General features: G+C 47.3%; 1 pseudogene; it reads left to right on the plus strand.

Annotated features, from left to right (window-relative positions):
* Positions 1 to 327: 327 nt before the first annotated feature.
* Positions 328 to 450, plus strand: LOC122908111 (annotated as a pseudogene).
* Positions 451 to 23,154: the final 22,704 nt, after the last annotated feature.

Here is a 23,154-nt window from a genome sequence, read left to right on the forward strand (position 1 = left end):
CATGTATATGACCATTTGATTTTCAATGAGGAGCCAAAATGATTCTATGGATAAAGCAGTCTTTTCAACAGGTGTAGTTGGCACAATTGGCTAATAATACAGAGAAACATGAACTCTGATCCTTACCTCACAAAATATGCAAAATTTAACTTGAGGTGAATGACAGACTTAAAGGTAAAGGGTAAAACTATAACGCTTCTAGAATAAAACATAGGAGAGTATTTTCATGACCTACAAATGGGCAAAGGTTTTTTAGGTGGGAAGCAAAAAATAATAATTATCAAAGGAAAAAAATCACCATTTAGATTTTATAAAAATTAAAAACTTCTGCTCATCAAAAACCTCATTAAGAAAATGATAGTGTGCGGTGGCTGCACACAGCGACCTCCTCAGTGGTGTACGCAGCCTGTTGCTGCATAGGGGTTTTCTTAAGGGACCTTAGAGACCACACTTTCCAGTGAATATGTCTGATCTCACACTGTCTCCCAGTCTAGGCTCCAGTCAGGTATTTGGGGTGTCTTTGGAAAGCCCCAGGGCACAGTGACCATGGTCCACACTCGCCAAGTCATCATGTCCTTCCACGCCAAGCTGCTGAACAAGAAGCATATGTCTGAAGCCCTTCACAGAGCCAAGTTCAAGTTCCCCGGGGACCAGGTGACCCCCACATCTCCAAGAAGTGGGGATTTACCAAGTTTGATATGGATGAATTTGGAGATACGGCAGCTGGAAAGCAATTTATCCTGGTTGGCTGTGAGGTTAAATACATTCCTAATTGTGGCTCCCCTTGGACAAATGGACAAATGGTGAGTTGTGCACTCCTGACAGATTCTGCATCATGCTGTCCTTACTCACGCCCCACCAATAAAGCCTACTTCTTATCCAAGAAAGAATATGGAGAATAAGTCACAGATTAGGGGGAAATATTTGCAAAACATGTCCATTAAAGAAATTATACCAAGTATATATAAGGAACAAAAACACAATAAAAACACAAACAACCCGATAAAGAGAAGGGCAAAATATTTGAACAGACATTTCAAAATAAGGTGGCTATATTAAAGGTATCCTGCTCTATGGCCCAGCCTTTCCACTTTGAGGTATTTACCCAAAAGAAAAGAAAATATACATCTACAAAAATACTTTTACAAGAACATTCACAGTAGCCCCTAACTGGACACAACCCCACACAAAGGGGAAAATGGAAAAACACATTGTTACTACTACTCAGTGATAGAAAAAGAAGAAAGTGGCAACATATGCAGGAAAATGGGTGAATTCCCAAAACATGAAGAGTACAAACTATTTGGTTCCATTTACATGAAATCCTAGAAAGGTTTTTTTAAAAAATGAAAACTGATTGCTGCTGCAAGATAAGATCCATGATTGACTGGAAAGGGGCATGAGGAGACTTTCTATGTGATAGAAATGTTCCGGGGCACCTGGGTGGCTCAGTGGGTTAAGCCGCTGCCTTCGGCTCAGGTCATGATCTCAGGGTCCTGGGATCGAGTCCCGCATCGGGCTCTCTGCTCAGCAGGGAGCCCGCTTCCTTCTCTCTCTCTGCCTGCCTCTCCATCTACTTGTGATTTCTCTCTGTCAAATAAATAAATAAAATCTTTAAAAAAAAAAAAAAGAAATGTTCCATATCTTGGTAGGGATTTGGATTACACATGTGTAAGAAGTTGTCAAATCTTCTGGAAGAATATACTTATAATCTGCGTTTTTTAACCATTTCACTGATACAAACTTAACACCCCCTGACACATACACACACACACACACACACAAAGAACCACTAGCAAACACTGAATTCTGCTTCATGATATACATAATGAAGTGTTTGGAGTAACGTATACTGATGGTCTGTGTCTTACTTTACAATATGCCAAAAATAAGATGATTGAGGAGTAGACATATGGATAGGAGATAGAGCAAAATGTTCACATTCGTAGACTCTACATGCCGAGTACTCAATGACAAGTCCTTAGAGTTCTTTTCATGTTTAAGATTTCATAATAAACTTTTGGGGGAAAGGGAAGTCTTAAGAGGGGATGCAAAGCTGGTCAAAAATGGAAAAAACTCAGAATAGCCTTGGGGTGAGAGCAGGAAGGAGTGGTCCGAGGGTTTCGTGGGTGAAATAAGGGTTCAGCTAGACTTCTACAGCCCTTGTGCATCAGAAAGTCAGTCAGCATGAGTCCCAGCAGTTCTGTCAACAGTCATGCCCAGCCGGCCTGATCCCACCTATCAAATAGGACATCTGAGGGACGGCATGGTGCCATCCACATTTTCCATCTCCCAATGAGTGTCCCTCCCCCTAGGACTGGAGGTTCCCCAGGGCAGGGACTAGGTCTCCCCCATCAGACTAAGTGCTTACTTTAAATAGGACCTTGGTCTTCCCCCATCACACCAGGAGCTTCCTCAGGCTAGAAGTTGTCTTTTCCATCAGCTTGGGAATGCTCTTAGCATGGGGACTAACTCCACCACCGGAAGACCTCTCTGGATGTACCTGCCATTTGATAAGGGATTTTCAGAGGCCTGCCCGTGGTTTCTTGTGTTTCCCCCCATGATTCCCGCTTGGGCTGTGCAGGCTGAGCGCACACAGCAGAGAGTGAGGGAGGAGTGATTGACAGTATCCAAGCAGGAACGCTCTAACTTCAATCATCCCAGAAGCCGACACTCACTTACATTTAGCCGGGGAACAGCAACATTAATTCAGGGTAGTGATTGAGACTCTACACGCCCTGAAGTGAAGAAATTCTAACTTGAGGTTCCCCCAGCAACTGTAGCTGGGCAACGTCACCCCCAGGCATTGGCAGCAGGTCACAGAGCTCAACAGCTTATTGGGCAGTTGGAAGCACGTCCGCCCTCACACACCTGGGCTCACAGGAGTTTGGGGGAGGGGGGAGGGTGCCCAGATATCCAGAGAAAGGAGGATGGTGCAGAGGCCCCAGGAAGAAGAACAGACAGGAAAAGAAAGAGGGGGAAGAGCCGAAGTGTTTTCTCTGCTTCTCTTCTTTAGAGGACTCCATGAGACAACTAGTATATGTCCCCCTTATCTCATTCTCTCTCCCTCTCTTCCCGCGCACCCCACCCCCGCCACTGTCTCATGAATATACAGATGCACAGCTTAAAGTATGACTCTTGCTCTCAAGGGTAAGTTCCCTAGCAACTGATGACACATTGCCAAGGGGTTCCATGATTGGACAACAGACACCTAGCTGAGAAATGGAACAAACTTGGTTATTGTATGGGATACAGGATCTATTCATCTCCCATCCTTCAAGCCTATTTCTCCCAGAGCCTTCCCCAACCTTAGACCCCTATAAGTTTGATTAACTTCCAGATTTTCTTTGGGACTCCGTTTCTAATGTGATAATACAGCTTGTTTTTATTATTCTGGGTGAGATGGAGAGAGGGCCATTAAGCTAGGCCATGAGAACTAATCTCCCATTTTCTATGTCAGAGTTTTTCACTGTCATCCTGTGTTGCTTCCCGTCACAGGAGACTAAATAGCCTAAGAGGTCTTTTCTACAAAATGACTAGCTCCTGCAAAAACAGACTTAAGTGCATTTCTAGGGTCAACATAAGTAAGAAAAATATGTAATAGTCCCATCCATCCCCCAAAATTACTGAAACTAGGGCAAGGAGTAATAAGAAGCAAGGTAACTCAAAAGGCAGGTGTTAGAACAAGACAAGGATACTTACTTTCACCACTGCTATTTAAACTACTAGAGCAATTAGACAAGAAAAATAAATAAAAAGCATCCATGTTGGAAGGCATGAAGTAAAACTACTTATGTTTATAGATGACATGATCCCATATGTATAAAATCCCAAATAACTCACAAGGAAGCTGTTAGAGCTAGCAATTTAGCAAAGTTGTATGGTGTAAGATCATTTGTGTTTCTATGTACCAGCAATATAGACAAGGAAGTTAAGAGAATAAAAATATTTATAATTGCATCTAAGAAAATAAAATATTTAGGAATAGACTTAACCAAGGAGATAAAAGACTCATACATTGAAAACCACAAAAATGGTCAAAAGAAATTAAAGAAGACCTAACTAAATGGAAACTTAAGGGAGCAAAATTTACCGCCCCAAAAGGCATCTCTTTGGCATGTAGCTTATTTTAGGTTGATTATTTTTAAGAAATAGGAGACTCAAGAAGTTTTTCTTTATTGCCTCCCCTCTTGCTGCCTAAAAGAAATATAGACAGAGAAACTGTTCCAGGAAGGGAGGTATCACCCTAGACAACTACAATATAATGTGAACTAGGTGTGGTAGACAGGAAGGAACCCAACAAAGTCATGTTAAAATTCCTCTGTGTCCCATTGTTTCTGCACAATCCAGCAAATATTTGTTTTCCAAATATTTACTCCTTTTCATGCTCCTATGAATTGTCTTCCTTCTCTTCCAGACCCATACCCCCTTCTCCTTAGCTTTAGATGGCATATAAGCCCCAGTTGCCCAACTGCCTGGAGGCCTCATATTCCTATGGAGTTCCTGTAAGTGCATGATTAAACCTGATTTTCTCCTGTAGCCTATTCATATCAATTTAATTCTTAGACCAGCCAAAAGAACCTCAAAAGTAGAGGAAAATTTTCCCTCCCCAACAAACACATCACATATTCATAGGTAAGAAGACCACATTGTTAAGATGCCTATACTAACTGAAGTGATCCACAGATTCAATGCAATCCTTATTAAAATTCCAGTAGCCTTTTTTTTCTGAAATAAAAATAAAATAATAATGAAATTTAAAAGAATCATAATTAATCATAAATAAATAAAATCAATAAAATGAAATAAAAATAAAAATAAAACCAATCTTTAAATTCATGTGGCGATGTAAGGGGACCCTGAACAGCCAAAACAATGTTGATAAATAATAACAAAGTCAGAGGACTCACAATTCCTCAACATCACAACTCACTACAAAGCCATAATAAGCAAGAATATGGTAACTGGCATTGAAAGGCATTATCAAAAAATTGAAAAGACAACCCGAAGAATGAGAGAAATTACTTGCAAATCATTTGACCTCAGATACTGGAATTATCCCACTAGAGTGTAAGCTGCATGAAAGCAGGTATTTTTATATATTTTCCTTACTGCTGAACCTCCAACTTCCCCAACAGAAACTGGCACATAGTAGGCATTAAATAAATACTTGATGGACAGTCAGATAGAAAAATAAAATGAATATGAATAAATGTTTAAAGGAAACTTGCATATTAAGGCCTTTTAAGACATTTACCAAAGGCCACACAGCTAAAAAGTGGCAGAATCCAGGACTCAGTCCAGGAGTTTCTGACACCAACACTGGGTCCTTAACCTCTGTGTTATAATTCTGCTTCCCCAGCAACCCAAGGAAAACCAAGGTTTGTTTTTTTAAACATTTTTATTGGACAGAGAGAGATCACAAGTAGGCAGAGAGGCAAGCAGAGAGAGAGGAGGAAGCAGGCTCCCTGCGGAGCAGAGAGCCCAATGTGGAGCTCGATCCCAGGACACTGGACTCATGACCTGAGCAGAAGGCAGAGGCTTTAACCCACTGAGCCACCCAGGCGCCCCCAAGGTTTGTTTTTTTAAAGGGAGACAGGAGAGTGGAAGTTTTCAGGCCATGTCCAACTTGAGTTGTTTCTTAGTTAAGATTCCATCTGGACTCCCTCTCAACACCTACTTGCCTTTCGAAGAAAACATTTCCCAGGAAATAGGCACCCCATGTCTTTCCATACATGTGAATAGAGTGGGAGGAAGGGAGAGTTGTTGAGGGTTTTTTCTTCATTTCTTTCTTTTCTCCTTTTTTTTTGTTTTTTGTTTTTTGTTTTTGGAAACTGTCCGGGGGATGTGGTGCTGCTACCGGTGGTGGCAACTGCCACAATCAGAGCTGTTTCGAAGCAAAGAACTAATTTACTGCATGAATGACTTTAGCTCAAAAGAAGAAATAAGGACGATCAGGCGTCCTAAGGGAGCAGAATAATAGGGTAATTTACACGGGGAGATGAGGGAGATGGGAGAAACACACAGGGTAATTCTTCTGTATAATCTTCATTTTATATTTTTGCCCTTTTTCCCTTTGCCTCTCTGGGGACAAAGCCTCAGCTCAGAGATGCTTCCCAGTCATCCCCAGGGTTGATATCTGAAAAAAAATGAAAGGACAGGGGAGAGGAGTCTTCTCAGACTGAGGAAGAGAAGGTCGAGAGGTGGTTTCACGGCTGTTCTCTAAAGCCAGCTTCTACTGGGAGGATGGTCTGTGGGAGGCTCCCATTAAGCCTTGTGGTTGGTGAGGGATTACAAAGGACAGCTTCAGATGTCTGCGTGCTGTGTACAAAAGATCTGCTATCCGTACCACTAGCGTGGGCTGGCCGCAAGCTAAGAGCTCACTATTAACCCCTATTATAGCCTGAATGTCTGTGTCCACCCTAAATTCATATGTTGAAATCCTAGCCTTGAGTGTGACAGTATTAGGAAGTGGGGACCTTTGGGATGTAATTAAGTCATGAAGGTGGAACACTCATGAATGAGATTAGTTCTCCTACAAAGGAGTTGGTAGAGATCTCTCTCACACTCTCTCTACTATGTGAGGACATAAGAAGTGGGTAGTCTACAACCCACAGGGAGCTTTTACCAGAACCCAACCATACTGGCAATTTGATGTCAGACATCCAGACTCCAAAATGGCAAGAAATAAGTTTTTGTTGTTTATGTCATCCTGATCTATGGTAATCTATTGTAGCACCCCAAATTGACTGAGACCACCTCAGATTCTTATTTTCCCAGCACAGAGAAGACAAGAGCTGGAAGGACCCTTGGACAGCATTTAGTCCAAAACACACATAATCCACATCAAGAAAACCACCAAGGCTTGGGTTCTAGGACTTACGTCAGAGCATACTAGTTAGCCTTGGGCTTTCTCGTGGGGAAAGTCAAGATTGTCATCTTCGCTGGCATCTGTGAGGATCAAATGAGATGGTGCCTGACAAAGCACTTTGTAAACTACACAGTACCACATGAATGTGAGTTATTGTTGTTATCTGTCAATGAATGAAGCTCAGTCCCAGAGGGGTTAAGCGACTCATCCAAAGTCACACTGCAAGTAAATGCAGAACAAGGGCTTGAATACATGTGGCCTCCAGAGACAATGTGGTACAGCGGTTAACGGTATAGACTTTGGAGCAGGCTGCTCAGTCTGCCATTTGCCACTTAGAGTAAGTTGGTTAAGGTCCCTGTATTTTGATTTTACCATTTGTCCATTAGGGATGATAATAGGACTGATCTCATAGAATTGAGTGACTGAGTTAATACATGTGAAGAACTTAGAACAATGCCCACAAATGGCATCTAGTAAGTGCCAGCTATCATGACCATTCGGGGGATATGGGTTAAACCCAGAGATTTTAAATTATGTGGGGATTCCCCTTGTGGAAGCTTTCCAAGTCCAAGAATGAAGACGTGAGAGTCATGTTCAGCAACAGGTATTCAGGTTAGGATGACGTAGAGCTTCCAGTCTAGTAGAACAACAAGGTCCTTCCTTGGTGTCAGGGGACCTGAGTTCTGGTCCCAGCTCTCCACCTGAGGCAATCTTTCTGAGGCTCTAGCATCTTGTCTGTAAAATGAAACTGACATAAGTTTCCCAACTTATCCATACTATAGGGCTCTGCTTACACCCAAGTGGAAAGACTCATCAACTACAAAGTTCTGTAGCCATATTAAGATTATTCCTGGCAGTATAGATCACTGAAATAACTGTTGCAGGAGAGAGGAGGAAAGGGTATGACTTTTCCCACCTCTGAAAAAATGAGAACAAGAGCCAGCTTACAGAATATTGGGTTGCCATCTGACAGGGGAAGGATGCTCAGGGCCCTCTGTGGCGTAAGCCTGGTCAGGGTCCTCCCCACAATACACACAAGGGAGGTAGAAGAGGGTAAGTCAGCTACCTGTCCCACACCAACCTCCACATCCTACAAATTCACAGATATGAAACCAAGCTAATTATATATCTCTACATCTTTCAAAGTCCCATATCTCATGCCACCCCTCCTTCAGAAAGACTGCCTAGAGTCCCCCAGCAAGTGATCCTCACCACTTTCCCCAGGATAGTTCTGCTGCTTAGATAAATGGCTAAATCTCAATTAACTGGGCATGGAAGGAAGCCACAGATAGAGCTGAGTTACAAATAAAAATGTAGTCAATCCTCCATCACATGTTATCTGTGGGTAAGGGAACACTGGACCCAGAGGTACTCACTTCTCAGAAGGGGCTTGGAAGTTGGGGGCAGGGATAATGAATGCAATGGCAGAAAGGAATTAACCTTGGGATCAGAAAGCTTGGAAAAGGGATGGAGAAGATGAGGTGGGCTCTTCCGGCTGGGACATAGGTAGGGGCTTGGATATGACCCTCCAACAAGGAATCACAGACTTTCTCCCTTCACAAAAGAGGTCTTAATATGCACTACTCACCTCTTCTAGGTCCCTTTGTGGGAGTTAAGCACATCCCAGTTCTTAAAGTATTTTAGCCACAGGTAATGTATTAGTTAGGCTCCAGATAATGACATGGCAATAGTCTTACTGTTATACATCCCCTATTACATAGTCTTATTATTATACATAGTCTTATTGTTATACATCCCCTATTACGTTATCACTTATTTGTTACTTTCTCAACCCCCCACCCATCAGACTGGGAATGCTTTGAGGAAAGGAATTGTGTCTAATTCACTTTACACCCCTGTGTCCAGAGCCTGGCATACCATAGGTGCTCATCTAATTTTGTTGAAAGCATGTTTATTGAATTTAGAGATTAGAATGTATCACTTGTTGTTAGAGACATTTCTGGATAATGGCCAACTGTACCTCTAAGCCTTTTCTAGAACTCAGGGAGGGGAAAAAAAAAAACCCTACTGTACAAATCCACCTTTGTCTTGTGACCCTGACAGATCAGGGGAGGTCACAGAAACCCTTATCAGATGGGAAGAGAGGAGCCTAAGCTCAAAAACCAGCCCCAGAGCTGAGTTCTCAATGTTGACAGTGGCCATGACTCACTGAATAAAAATTGGGTTGGTGGGGGAGAAAAACCCAAGGAATACTTCAAAACATTCTATTTCCATGTGGCAAGCTGGAATCTGGGCAATTGGAAGAGCCCGGGCTGGCATTGTCCTTGGAGTTAGCAGAGAGAGAGGTACTCTACTGATGAGGCTGGAGCCAGGAAAAACAGAAGGACTAGGAGGGAAAATAACCTGCCACCAAAAAACTCTGGTCTTATGGACCAGTATCATATTTGATGATAGCTCACGAAACACAACAGGACTTTCATTATTCATGGTGTTTCAAGATAAAAGCTCTTTCTGCTTCTGCTCTATGCTGAACCATTTTTAAATTACCTAGAGTTGGAAACCAGTTTGAGAGCTCCAGGTTGGCAACCTGCACCCACCCTTAAGAAGGGCCAAGACCCCAAAGCTGATCCAAATCCATCATAAAGTCTTAGCAAGTGAAGCCAGTATTACTGAAGAGTTCATCGGAAGATGAAAGATAGGGTTACACTGCATACCACAGAGCAAAACTTAATGAAAATGTTGATTAGAAAAACAGCAACAAGCAAACAACATCCTGCTTCCTACATCCCAACGTAATCATTACCCATCTGACCTGAACACTGGGCCCATGCTCCTTGGAGGCTGGCTACAGTTTTATATACACTGACCTACCCCATCCCAGACCTCCATCCATTCAACAATAAGCAGTCACAAGAACTCCATAAAGGGGCAGTTATTGCCACAAACAGAAACACGAGAGTTGCTCTCTGTTATCTGTACATGAGTGTTTCTGCTTAATGTGTAAAATCACCTATTCAATGATCGAATGAGCTCCATATTTATGGTTGTGGCTGTTACATTGCTATAGCCTGTGGTTTTATGGCCCTAATTTTATAATAAACTGTAGTTTTAATTTTTCTCCTTCTTCCCTGTAGCCAGAGTCTCCTGGATGTGGGGGAAGGGAGAGGGTTCCTGTCCAATCGCTCTAGGCCACCTGTCACAGCAAAAAATCCTCACTAGAGCCAAACCGACCCACCTGCTCCTTCATCAAAGAAGAAGGTCACCTACCCTGTGGGGAGGAGGCCTGAGCAGCCCAGATGCCCTCCGTGTCGGAGGCCTGAGCTTTGAAAAGTAGCAAGTTCATCCTGTAAGTGTGCCAGGACAGTGCCAGCTGTTCACAGCCCCCAGGAGATGCCAAAGCTAGGGCAAAGGGAAGGCAAGGGTCAGGAAAAGGAGGCCTGCCAGTTGGAGGACCTGACCCTAGCCATAGGCACAGCATCGTTAAAAAGAGAGAAAGGGGGAGGGCAGATAACAAGCTTCTGTCTCTGTCCGTGGTGCTGACTCATGCTAATAAACTTTATCCTGATTGTTTTCTAAACCCAGGATTCTGGTGACTCTCATCCTGCTTCCTTTGCTTTTACTTCATTTCTTGATGACATTTTAGCAATTTTTACACTGAAGCAGAATAAACAGAATCCTGATTTGTGTTTCACAACTGATGCAATTGGTTTCTAGTTATGTTGACAAATCCATCACATTTCCAACATTTACAGGAAAGTGTTTTCCTTTGGGCATTCGAGGGGGCTCTTCTCCCTTAACACAGTTACTACTCACAAATTCCCTGTACACAATGTAGAGGTGAGAAGTGGAGAAAGAACGGCATCAGCAGGAGATACTGGGTGAGTAGAGTGTGTCCCAGCAGGATGTCTCCCCACCTGCAGATTTAGTATTCTAGGGAGCCACCAAATGACCCTTGTGGAGAAGAGTGGGCTGTTTGAACATTTCCAATCTTGCAAAGCCAGTTAGTGTGACAAAAACTCTCCCAAGAGGCATATTTGAGATCTGGAGGGCAAGGATAAAGAGAGAGAAGCCCCGCCCAGCTTCACTCTTCAGAGAAGGGAGAAGGATGGACTGACTCTGAGAAGAAATCTGGTATTTTGCCTGTCACAACCAAGACAGGGGTGTGGGTAGAAATAGATGGGAAATCTGAAAGGACTCACTAAGAGGTTCTTGTAGACCCATTCTGTTCTTACACCTAGTCAGCCATTCATTTTGTAGTGGAAGAAGTATGGGTTCTGTACTGGAAACTAAGATCTACCACTTGCTAACTGGTCCGTTTGGACCAAATATTTAATTTGTCTGGACTCCTGCTTTCACATCAGTAAAACTAGTCTGATAATAACAATCCCTCCTCACAGGATTCTCCTGAGGACTTAGTGAATGACAGGTTCTCTTCTGTCCTCTCTTCTTTGCTTCACTCATCTCAGATATACAACAAGACTTTGAACACCGCCGCAGAAATGCAAGAAGTCAAAGGCCACTTGAACTTCAGATTACTTCAATCATGACTGTGATTGGGCTAGATGGGAGATTCTCATTGGCTCCATGGTCTTCAGAACCACGGACAGATCCTGCCCCCTTCAGGAAGCTGGTTGAGAAGGCTTAAAAGGGGAAAAACAAAACAAAAATAAAAACAAGAAATGTCGGGGACTAGAAAAGATCTGAGAGACTTTCTAAATTCCGTCAACCCGACTAAGGCCCAGAATGGGGAAAGACGCCTTCTAAAGTCACACAGTGACCAAGTGTGCTCTTGAGACTTCCAGACCTTTTTCTCATAACTCAACAAAGAGTACAAAATCTAACAACTTCAACTTGGTAGAGGGAAGCATGATATTTATACGTGTTTCCAATTTGAGCTTTTCTGCCCCAGATGATGAGGAACAAGACAAGAGAATCCTTTTCTTGAAGTTTCCTTGTTACAGTCTCTGTCAAACAAAGGAGTTCCTGTCCTGGGTATGTGACTGCATGTGTGCGCATACACACACACACGCACACACACACGCACACACACACCCTTTCACTTTACCCCTGGGCTCCCTGAGGGTGACTTACCTCTCTCCCTCTTCCCTCCAGCATCAAGTTGAATGCTCTTCCTCGGTTATATCATCTTTTTGCATTTGAACTTTATATTTTCTGCCTTCAGTCCCTTTAACTCCTTCAGTCCAGCCCTCCACTACCCCCACTAGACAAGGATTCTATCTCCTCCACCAGCCCAAGAATGTCCCAAGGGAGGCAGCCATGATAGCTTGTTGGGTTGGACGCTCCTTCCCACTGGGAGCTATGTAACCCTCACTGGATTCACATTCCCACAGGACAACGGCTGGTCTCCCCCAGGAGGCAGAACCCTGCCTCTTTCTCTCACTTCTCAATACTTACGATGATAGTGTGAGCTCAAAGGAAGGGGTTTAATTATAAGAAAATTATACTTGGGCCAGGAGTCCTTTCAGGAGCCAGACACCTTCCTAAAAGTGTGAAGGAAGTGTAACACCCAGGAGTCTGAAATCTCTCTTTCTACATTTTTACAGGTTCACATCCTACCTCCCATCCTTCTCTTCCCAGCCCCAGAAACATCTCCATTATTCAGTGTATCCAAAGACAGGAAAGCATCTTGGGAACTTTGGTGCTAAGCTGTTAATTGGGGTCTGTGGCTTGGAGACAAGGGTTTCTTGTGTCACAGAGAAAGTACTGGCGTGTTTCCTCGCCTGCTGGATCCCAGAGATGGGGCTGTCTCTTTCCTCCCTTCCTAGGGTAGGCATATGTCTGCAGAGCTAGAATGAGTAGACAATGTACTCTGTGTCTGAAGGTGGTAATGATGAAGTCCTGAGAGTCAAAAAGACCTCATTCTAATTCACTCACCACAGTCCTGATGCCCTAATGTCCCTCCAAGCTATTCGTGGTTCTCGACTCTGGGTTCGGGGAGCCCCAAAACTCTCCCCTCTTAAGCACAGAAAGACAGCACTAAAAGAGACATTAGAAATCATTTAGTCTAATCTCATTTTACATAATTAGTAAATATAGGCTCAGAGAGATTTGCATAGTAAGGTAACGTTCTTTCCTTGTCTGAAACTCAGAACTCCCACCTCCTGGGCAGGGCAGAGGCATCATGGGAGAATGGAGAAGGCTCTGGAGTCAGATAGGGCTGGTGTTCCAATCCTTAGCCTGCCACCTGAGATGCTTTGTGTTCTTAGGCAAATCACTTAACCTCTCTGAGTCTGTTTCAGTATTTAAAATGGGCCAATGGTGGGTATTGTGGGAATTTAATGAGATAGCACATGCAGAAGAGCTTCGTAAACAGCAAATGATCAAAAAAGCAAATTCTCTCTTCCTAGTCTGGACTTCCTCTGTACCTGCAGTCTACCCACAGCTCCTTCTCAACCCCATCAGCAAATTTGCTCTCCCTAGAGGGCCTCTACCCTTACTTTTCCTGTTACTACCTAAGTGCCCCTACTCCCTCCCCACAAGAGTGAGCTGGGGAAGGAGGGATTGATGAACAGGACTTCGAGGTCTCTGCCCCACTTCTGAGCTCTTTGCCCTACTGCTTGTTTTTTTTTGGGGGGGGTGTCTTTCCACCCATCTCTGAGAGGAAGCAGAAGTCCTTATACAACCAAGCAGAGGTAGGGAACAGAGTAAAGGTGGGAGGAAACTGACAGGGTCAGTGAGCTGGCCTCTTTGTTCCTGGAAAATGAGTGCAATTTCCCTCCTTTCTTTAGGAAGCTGGGTCCAGGGAGCCAGCAGCAGCGAGGTGTTGCCTTGGTGAGTAATGGTCCAGCAATGGCTCTGCCCTTCACTTGTACCTCATGCCCCAGAGATGAACTTAGGGCCAATGAGCCTCAACTCAGCTCCACCACCCCTACATCAGCCCCTCAGCCTTGCATTATTGCTTTTCTCCAAGGAGTCCTCCAGACCTGGTCTCAGGAGATGCTGCCTGAGCTCATTTGATTCTCAGCACCAGAGGGAGCTGGATGCCCAGAGAGGGGCAGAGCCTCATCTGAAGGCACACAGCTGCTCAGAACACTAACACCTGCCATCCACAGAGGCTGTGGAACATTCTGACCCTCCCAGGGCCCTGCCACTAGCCTCCATGCTTATCTACAAAGGAAAGAACTAAAAGCAGAGGGACCTAGGAAAATTACCCAGTCTCAGTGTTTCCCTCTGTGAAAGGTGGTAATGACAGTCTCTCTGGGCTGGTTAAAGGAATAAAAAGGTCAGCCCAGCACATGGTAGGTGCTTAATATCCACAGAGCCTGTGCACTTTTCCACTCTCCATTTTCTCCCCAAACACGGCCGGGGGAGCAAGAATATCCAAGAATATCCAGAGTGACGCTCATAACCAGTGTCCTCCTGCCCATGCTAAATGGCTTCCAGAGGAAACGGAGGCCCAGAAATGGATAATCCCGTTGCCAGAGGAGTCTAGGGCATCCCTTGGGGCTCAGTTCCCACAACAAGATAAGAAAAGCTCCTGCTGAATCATGTTCCAGCCCCGAGCCTGAGCATGTTAGATCTGGACAGAGAAGTGTAGGATGTGCTAAATTTCTGCATACGTGGTTGTGTCTGACCACCACCACACCATAGAGGGACCGCCGGGCTCTATGCCCGCACCGTGGCTGGTGTGGGCCTGGGGGAAATGATGCCCATTTTCAGAGCCAGAGATGGACTTGATCAGGAAGAGCACAGAGGAGTTCCTGAGGGATGAAGAGGGAAACTTTCAAAGAACCTGTCCCTGAGGACATTCACAGACAGACACTCCTACACACCTGCCTGGAGGCAGGCCAGGCATCCTGTCCTGCGTGCTGATCGGGGCTCCCTCAAGGGCCAGTGTGAGCAGACACGCCTCTTGATCCACAGCGCTGCTTCCCAGCATTTGTCACGTGTCTCATCTCACATGTCCTACCCACAGAGGGACGGTCAGAGTCCCAGGTCTCATCTTCAGGCTTCTTGGCAGATGGCAAACCTAAAAAGGACCAGAGAAGGAAGGTGACCTACCAACGTCACCCAGACTAGAAGTAGCAGATGTCCTATTCAAAGTCAGGCCCTTGAGTCCAAAATCAGTGCTGTCTCTTTTGAAATGTTACACACACACAAAAGTACACACACGTGTGCCCTCACCCCTTCTCCCCAGCACCTGGGTGTGGCCAACATCAAGGGTTACCACCACCAGGACCTGTTCAAAGGGTTTATTAAGTCAATTTGAACGATTTCAACCCCACTTTTCAGGTAAAGAAACTGAGGCACAGAAAAGTTAAGTAGCCATTCGAGGACATATAATTAGAGATTAAATGTCAGTCTGGACTAGTCTGGCTTCTGAACCCAACCTCTTGACCACTCTGCTATCTCTGATACACTGTCTCTTTGTGCACACACACACACACACACACACACACAACACACACAACATACATTAGGAAAAGGGAAGCTGATTTGGGCCCTAGAGTGGACCCCCTCTCCTCACAATCCCCTCCCCTGCCCTTCCCTCCCCTGCATGGAAAAAGTCCCCAATATTCCCCTCCCTTGCCCCACACCCATCTCCCCAAGGCCCCAACTTCTTGGCCCCCCAGGGGCCTTGGTTGCATTACAGAGATGTCCTGGCAGTTGGGAGGCAAGAACAGAAAGAAATATATGTAGCATCTTATTAGTAAAGGACATCTGAGCCTCTAATTAAAATTTGCCTAATGACCCAACTTCTCCGTCATTTTCGCTCTCAGAGACATTAATTTAAGGTGACAGGTACTTAGGCGAAGGGAAAATTAATTTTTCCTTTAAAAAATTAAAGGGGAAAAGAGTGGCCTGCTCTCTTATTTATTGATTTGTTTTTTTAAACGTTTATTTATTTTTCAAACTCCCTCTCATTCTTTCTCAGTAAAACCTGACACTGGAGAATAATTCAATGAAGGGAAGGGGATGGGGGTGGGGAAGCATCATGGGGATGGGTGGCCTGGTGCCCACCTGCTGTGGAGGGGGCGGGCCCGCTGATACCCCGAGGCAGGGCTGTTGCTGTTCCCTCTGCCTAGGACCCTAGATCGTTCACTGAGACGCTGGCTGTTGGTATTGGGATTCCGGGAGAACCTGTTTTCATCCAGGCTGTTTGACTTGGCTGAGCTGATGGTATCTGTTTCTTTACAGAACAGATGGTGGGCACCTCTCCCTTGACACCAGCCTGCAGCCTCACTTTGGGTCTGGGCATAGTTCCCCGAGCAACAGGCTGATGCCTAGAACATGTTCCATGGGTGCAGGAACCAGGAGCAAGATGCCCGGGGAGGTGGCCCTGGTCTGTCTGCATAACCTCTCCCTTGGGCCTCCGAACTCCTCATTCCTGGGTCTAAGGAAGGGAAGGGCTTTGGGCAAGGGTGGAGCCATCTGAGCAGGGAAGTATATTCCCAGCTCAGCGTTTAGAGTCACCACAAACCCACTGTGGGGCTTGGTCGAAAGAATGCAGAACCATTTCTCTGCCTACATAGGCTCCTCCAGACTCGTTGATGTTCTCTGCCTCTTCTCAGGGGCCTGCTCCCTCCTCCCCATCCATCCCACCCAGCTCACTGCCCCACACAGTCCCCAGGTCCTTCTGTGGCCCTGTCCTCATCCTTCAGGATGTTAGCTTTGCAGTTGGGTTCCAGGTAGATTAAGGGAGAGGGGGGAGGGGACAAACAGCGAGGGGGAGAGGCGAGAAGGGAGAAGGGGTCCCCCTTTCTGGAGACGTGCAAGTCCTGATACTCACCTCTCTCTCTCTGTGCCCCTCTCTGATTCTCTTTGTCTTCCTCCCTCTCTCTCCATCTTCCCTCCAGCAACATGACGGCTGCTGGGAAATCTGTCAGCTTTTGCTTCCTGGGGAGCCGAGGGAGGCTTTTCTAGCAATTAGGCCAAGGCCTCTGATCCGAGAGATTGCTAAACACCTGGCAAGCAATAACCCGCTCCACTGGGCCCCGTGGGGAGGGCAGGAGGAGGGCAGGGCAGCAGTCAGAGCCTCTTTCCACCTCCTGGCCAAGGGGCCAAGGCCAACTGCAGGAAGGGCTGCGGGGGAGGAGAAGGTCTTGGGGACTGTGGTGGGATACAGGCCTCAAAAGTCCCTCCCTGCATGCCACATTTCAAAGACCACAGGCCCAGCTGGGCCCCAGCCAGGCCATTGAGCTGCATGCCCACCCCCTGCCGGAGGGCTAGAAAAGAAGTTAGTGCTGGGGCCATGGGTAGAAGAAGGGTGTGTGTGTGCAGAGCAAAGAGAATGGGGTTTGGAGTCCAAAACCCCAGACCTGAGCTCCGCTCCTTCCTTCTTACGTGACCTCGAGCATATGTAACTTCACTGCTTTGACCTTCATTGGCCTCCCAGGTAAAATGTGGACCCACGGCAGAGCGTCCCAGGGTCAGATGAGTTCAGGGACAGAAACTTGCCCTGAAACATGACAAAAGACCCCCTCCCCCAGGCCCACCCACTGCCACCACCCCTCCACCCACTGCCTGGGGAGGTCTGCAATTCCATTAATGGAAAGGAGGGGAAACAAAGTGCCAAGGTTTTAAAGATGTCTGTTCATCTTGCTTTGCATACATTTGCATATTGAGTTCAAGAGGCTCGTCCTAATTCTAAGGATGGAAAATAAAATAAATTAACGAATGCAAGATTAACAAATGTGATTCCTGCAGCCATTGTCTCCCTGGCTGTTCTGGGCTTGACACCAGGGAGACAAAAAATGTTCTCAAGGCAATCAACTTAATCATCTCCAGGAAGGAGTCTCAGACATCAGGACCCTGCCTCTCCCACCCGCCTACCCCCAACCAGGTCCCCAGGTCTGTGCTGGGGCAGCAAGAGGCCAGGAGCTGGGGGGCCAGGGCAAGGAGGGACATCTGTGCACTTCACGGTGAAACTGCATTACAGGCCGCAGTGGGCCATGTGACCTGTGGATGTGGATCACAGCTCTCACCGCATTCAGCTCTGCGGCCTCGGGGAAATCACTTAACCTGTCCGTTTCGGTGCCCCCAGAGGTCAAATGGGCGTAAAGCATAACACCGACCCCACAGGGTTGGTGTGAGAATTGAATGAGTGACCGTGGGTACAATTCTTAGTAAAACACTTGGGAAGCAGTCGCTGGTACTACTGTTTTTATCACCGTCATCATCCCTATCATTGCCATCATCATTATGGGGTAAAAAATGCAACCAGGACCAGAAACCTGAGATTTAGAGTTTTGCTCTGACCCTGCCCCTTGTCCTCTGGCCCCCTCGGCCTTTGTACCCCAAAAGGGATGGCTGTGGCGCCCTTCGAGCTGTGACAAGGTCCGGCAGCACAAGATCCCAGCCTGCCCCGGGGCTGCTGGCCATCACACACGCAGCACATGGAAGACACGCTTTCCTCAGTTCTACACGCGGGAGGGGCACTGCCCAACCACCCGGGGAAAGCTCCGTCTTCCTGCTTCCACCCCTCCCCTTCCACACCGTCCTGCCCCTGCTGCCCTGGTGCCCTGTTCCGCCACCTGGCTGGATCACACAGCCTCCCACGTCGGCAGAAGACCCCCAGTGGCGGATCAAATCTCACCGAGGTGCTCAAGCGCTTCACTCACTTATCACGCTTCTCCCTCGCTGCTGGGAGGGTGGCATCGGGATCCTTGGTTTAAGGTCAGGAAGCTCAAGGCCCAGACCGGAGCCACCAGAAAGCAGCTACCCTGCTAGAATGGTTGGCTGGGCGGGGGAGATCCTGATTCTTTCCCATGGGCAGTAGTTGGGGGGCAGAGAAAGGAGAGGAGATGGAGAGAAATGGCTGCAGCCCCACTTCCCACCATCGCGTCCCTGCTCAGGCACCCACAAGGCATCCTGCTCGAGAAGCTGGCACCACCAGTGACTCAGGCTGAGAGTCAATGCTCCTGCTTGAAGGATATTTCTGGAGCTCTCCTGATGGATGGCATCTGAAAGAGCCACCCTGAGTGCCCCAGCCATGACCGTGACCACTGACCCACCCCTCAGTGGACTTCTCCACCTTCCCTCCAGCACACCCTGAATTCATGATGCTGCTAAGCTAAGTCAGAAGTCGGAAATCTAAAGGCCAGGTTCGGGGATCCTAGTTGCCACCAAATCCAGGAGGAGCTAGGCCGGGGCTAGGGCAAGGGTCAGGAGGGAAAATGATGAAGGTCTCAAAAACCAGCCCAGTTTCCAGGCTCCCCCCCCACCCACACACACAGCAAAACCCTTCTCTGAAGCCCTGGAGTGGGCGGCCTGGGCTGCCATCCCCATCTTTCCTAGCTTCCGAGGCCCCTGCTCAGTCAGAGGCCCATTAAGTTGATTAAGAAGCACATTCCGGAATGAAGGAGCCATATTTCAGTCCCCAGAGGACCCTCCGCCTTTTCCCACTCCCTCCCTTCTCTCTCTGCTGTTCCTCTCCTTCTCCTTCTCTGCCAAGCCCCTCCCCTGCTCTCCATGGCCCTGTGGCTCACCCTCTGGTCCCCTAGATTCCAGGGGACAGAGCTACGAGCCAGACTCAGTCAGGACCACAGGAGGGGGGTAGGTCAAACTGGGAGGGGCTGACATGGGAGATGTGTGGTCCGTAAAGAGGAATCTTACCCCCATCGATCATAGAATTTAATCCTCTCTACTGCCCTTCCAGGGAATTATTATTATTACTCCACTTTTTATAGATGAGGAAACAAAAGCTCAGAGAGGTTAAGTAACTTGTTCAAGGTCACACAACCAAGAGACAAAAATGTCCGCTGTTCTGAAGCCCAGCCCTGCACTTCCCACGTTCCCCTATAATACCTCCTCAAACCCCACTCCAACCAGGCTCACACAGTCTGGCTTCTCCCACCCACCTCCTGGTCATCCAGCCCACGGTGTCCAAATATCAGCTCAGACATTAACTGCATCCAGTCACCTGGGAAGCTGGTTAAATTCAGAGGTTCCTGAGCCCTCTCCCCGGGGTACTTGGCCAAGGGTGGGGCCCAGGGAATCGCATTTTAACAACCTGCTTTAGTGGTTCCAATTTGCAAATAGGTTTAGGAACTACTTTATTTGCCCAAATTCCCTATTTTAGAGGTGGGAAAACTGAGGCCCAGACAGGGTATGCAAGCAGCCCAAGATCACACAGGGAAAGCCTGGAGTAAGACCTAAATCCCAGCTCCCTTTCAACCTAGAGGGCCATTAACAGAGAGCAGCCAGGCCCCAGGCCTTCTCAAACACCACCCCCCCTCACCTCCACCCCTATTTCTTCTCAAGTAACCAAATCAGGAAAGCTAGAGCAGGACATTCGCAGGGAACAAGTGGCCTGACTCCACATCCCTCCCCTTCTGGGCCTAGCAAGGATGTGCTGTGTGGAAAGTCTGTAACTTCTCTGGGCCTCATTTCTTCTATCTGTCACTCAAATCTCTGAGATGCCATCTTTCTATTTCCTGGAGGGGAGAACCCAGTGTGAAGGAAAATCCCACAAACGCCAAGCGGTGACTCTGGCCAGCTCCCCGGGCCACGTGGAAATGGGTCACCAGACAAGAGGACGAGAGCCACCCCTCGGGTTCCTGCTCACAGACACTGCCATTCCGGTCATTCAGGTTAAGACCTCGTGGCCGCGTCAGAGACACCTTGCACGGCGGGGGCCTGCTTGTCTCTGACAAACCTGTCATGCCTTCGTATGGCAGTCGTCCCCAGCGGATGGGGGAAGGAAGTCAGGGCCCAGAAACAGCAGCGGGACTTGCCCCTTTGTAGCCCTAAAGCTCCCACATCCGGAGAAAATCCTCAATTTCAGACACACCAGACTGAGGGCCTCATGCTTGGGGTCACACGGCACATGCTCTCCCCTGCAGGAACCAGTTTCCCATGAGGGAAGGACCGGCTGGTGGCATCCAGGCCTGCGAATCCTAACGGCCATAAACATACAAGAGAAACAAGAATGGGACATTTCTTCAATTCTAAGCTGCCACTGATTTCTAGGGAAAGTCAAGTTAACAGCTTTTCAGGGGCAAAAGGTGGGGGCCACATTACACGGGAGAGGCGTCATGATGCCAGAATTAAAATGTCTGCAGGGAAGAGAATGGGGATCTTCAGGCTGGGGAGATGCAGCTGTGGTGAGGACCCCAACACACGGGGCCCTGGTCCATCGGCGCAGCACCCTGGGTCCCATCATGATTCTCGCCACCGTGGCAAGGAGGAGCTTCCCCCAGGCTTGTCTGTCTCGGGGACCCATCGGCCCCATGTTCTTGGAGGCTCTTCCCCAGGGGCTGACAGCTTGGCCAAGAAGGGTGGAGTTGGGGGAGGCTCCCTGCACCCTTCTGGGGACTAACAGCATTAGCTCCAACCATATAACACCAATGGCCTCATAATTTATATAGCGGTTTTCATTACTTCCCTTCTCCAAAGGCTTGTTCAATAAATTACCATTTTATGAATTCCAAAGTGCTCTGTGGAGCGCAGAGCTCCACCTGGCTCTGACTCCCGGAAGAGAAAGGACAGAGGGGTCTTTGGAAAGGGGAAGAGGCTCCCCCAGATCCCACCCACCAGAGGCTGCACAGCTTGCCTTAGCTGGGGTGGGGGAATCCCACAGGCTTGGTGGTTGCCAGCCGGGAATCAGAATCAAGACCTGGTTTCTCTCTGCATCCCATCTTTCTGAACTTGGGCCTCATTTCTGCATCTGTAAGCAGGGGAGGATCAGATCTCCTTTGTGGATTGTGAGGGAAGGAAATGGCATGATGGGATTACCATACCCCGCACACTGAAATTATAATAAACACGATTTTTCTGTCGCTCAGGTCATCAGTCACACCCTACCTCCTTCAGAGACCCTCCCCCCAGGACTGTCCTCCTCTTTCTCTACTCTTAATCCCCTCCACGGCAATATAAAATAGATCGATGCTTACCGATATGGAAAATCTCCAGGATACACTGTGAAGTTAAAAAAGCAAGAAGTAAGCCAATTTGCAGAGTATGATTCTAATTCAATACAATGTGTTTTTACAGATATGAATGTATTTAGAGAGAGATGGGTATCTCTGTCTAAGCATAGAAATAATTATTAGTTTTCACAAACTTAATTTTTAACCTCTGAGCAATAGGTCTTACTTTGGAGGGGAGTGTCTATTTTCATTTATTTTGGGGTAATTTTATGTAGTGGCCCTGGGGTGACTTTTTCCTTGGGGTGTGTATTTTTTAATATATTTTTCAAGTTAAAAAAGAAAAATAAAAGATGACCCCTCCTCCAAGGAAGATGAAATCCTTTTCTCTTCCTTGCTCTGGGAAGATAAGGCCGGGGGTTAGATGCTGATGTTCTGGTGCTGTGGACTCTAAAGCAGGAATTTCGAGGGGAAATTTTTCCACTCAAGTGAACCAGGCTCTGAGTCCTGTACCCTCCCTTCCCAGCCCTTCCAGTCTCCGCCCGGCGCCCAGACCCTCCCACACCGGAAGCCTAACCCGGTCCTTTGGCATGTGCCTGGCGAGTTTGCATGTCCCAGGACCTATCCGTGCACCTCTCACCTCTCAGAGGGAAGGAACTGGAGCTGTATCCTTCACCATCGTGTAGATGCACCTGTACCCAACATTGTCTCCATGGCAACAAAGCCGCATCAGGAGGGCGCTGTCCAAAAAACAGCAGTCTGGAAACGGCTGAGAATGAGCAGGGTCCAATGAGGGGGACCCCCATCTCCTCTTTCTGAAGAGGAAGCCAAAAGGATGGGGGAGGGCTACCAGGCAACAGACACAGCTGACAGCAAGAGTGGGGCGGCCCAGCCAACCTCTCCTGGCCCAGGCCTCAGTTCCCCACTACGTAAAGAGACCATGGCAGATGGTCCTTGAGACGTTTCCAGGCCTCACAACTGGTGCCCTAGCTGGCGATGGGTAGACCCAGAGCCTGGCAGAGTTCGGGCTCTGAAGCGCACAGCCTCAGTTGGTGAATAAGCTGTCACAAAGTGTTGGCATATTCCCATGCCTCGGTTTCCATATCTATATAAAAGAGGGATCTCGGAACTACCTACTTCTGTTGGTTATTGTGAGGAATAAATATCATCCTGCTTGCACAGTATACCCTCACAATATATGTCACCTGTTGTCATTAGAATGCCTGGCACATAGTAAACACTCAATAAGCTGGTTTATTATTCATTCCTCCCTATACTGGTAGGCTCCAGACAGCCCGCACCCTCTCTATGGATGCATTCACAGTTATCTGTCAGGCCCTTACACTCTGCCACGCTTTGTTCGAGGCCCTGGGGATACAGAGATTTAAAAAAAAAATCATAATAATTCTTCACTTGTGGGCCTCACGGAGGCGGCAGGCCACGGAAGCCCACAGAGGGGAGAAGCCCACACTGGGACCTGTGCTGGATGGAAGC

Source organism: Neovison vison, chromosome 5 (assembly GCF_020171115.1).
Source record: "Neovison vison isolate M4711 chromosome 5, ASM_NN_V1, whole genome shotgun sequence".
NCBI classification, from domain to species: Eukaryota; Metazoa; Chordata; class Mammalia; order Carnivora; family Mustelidae; genus Neogale; species Neogale vison.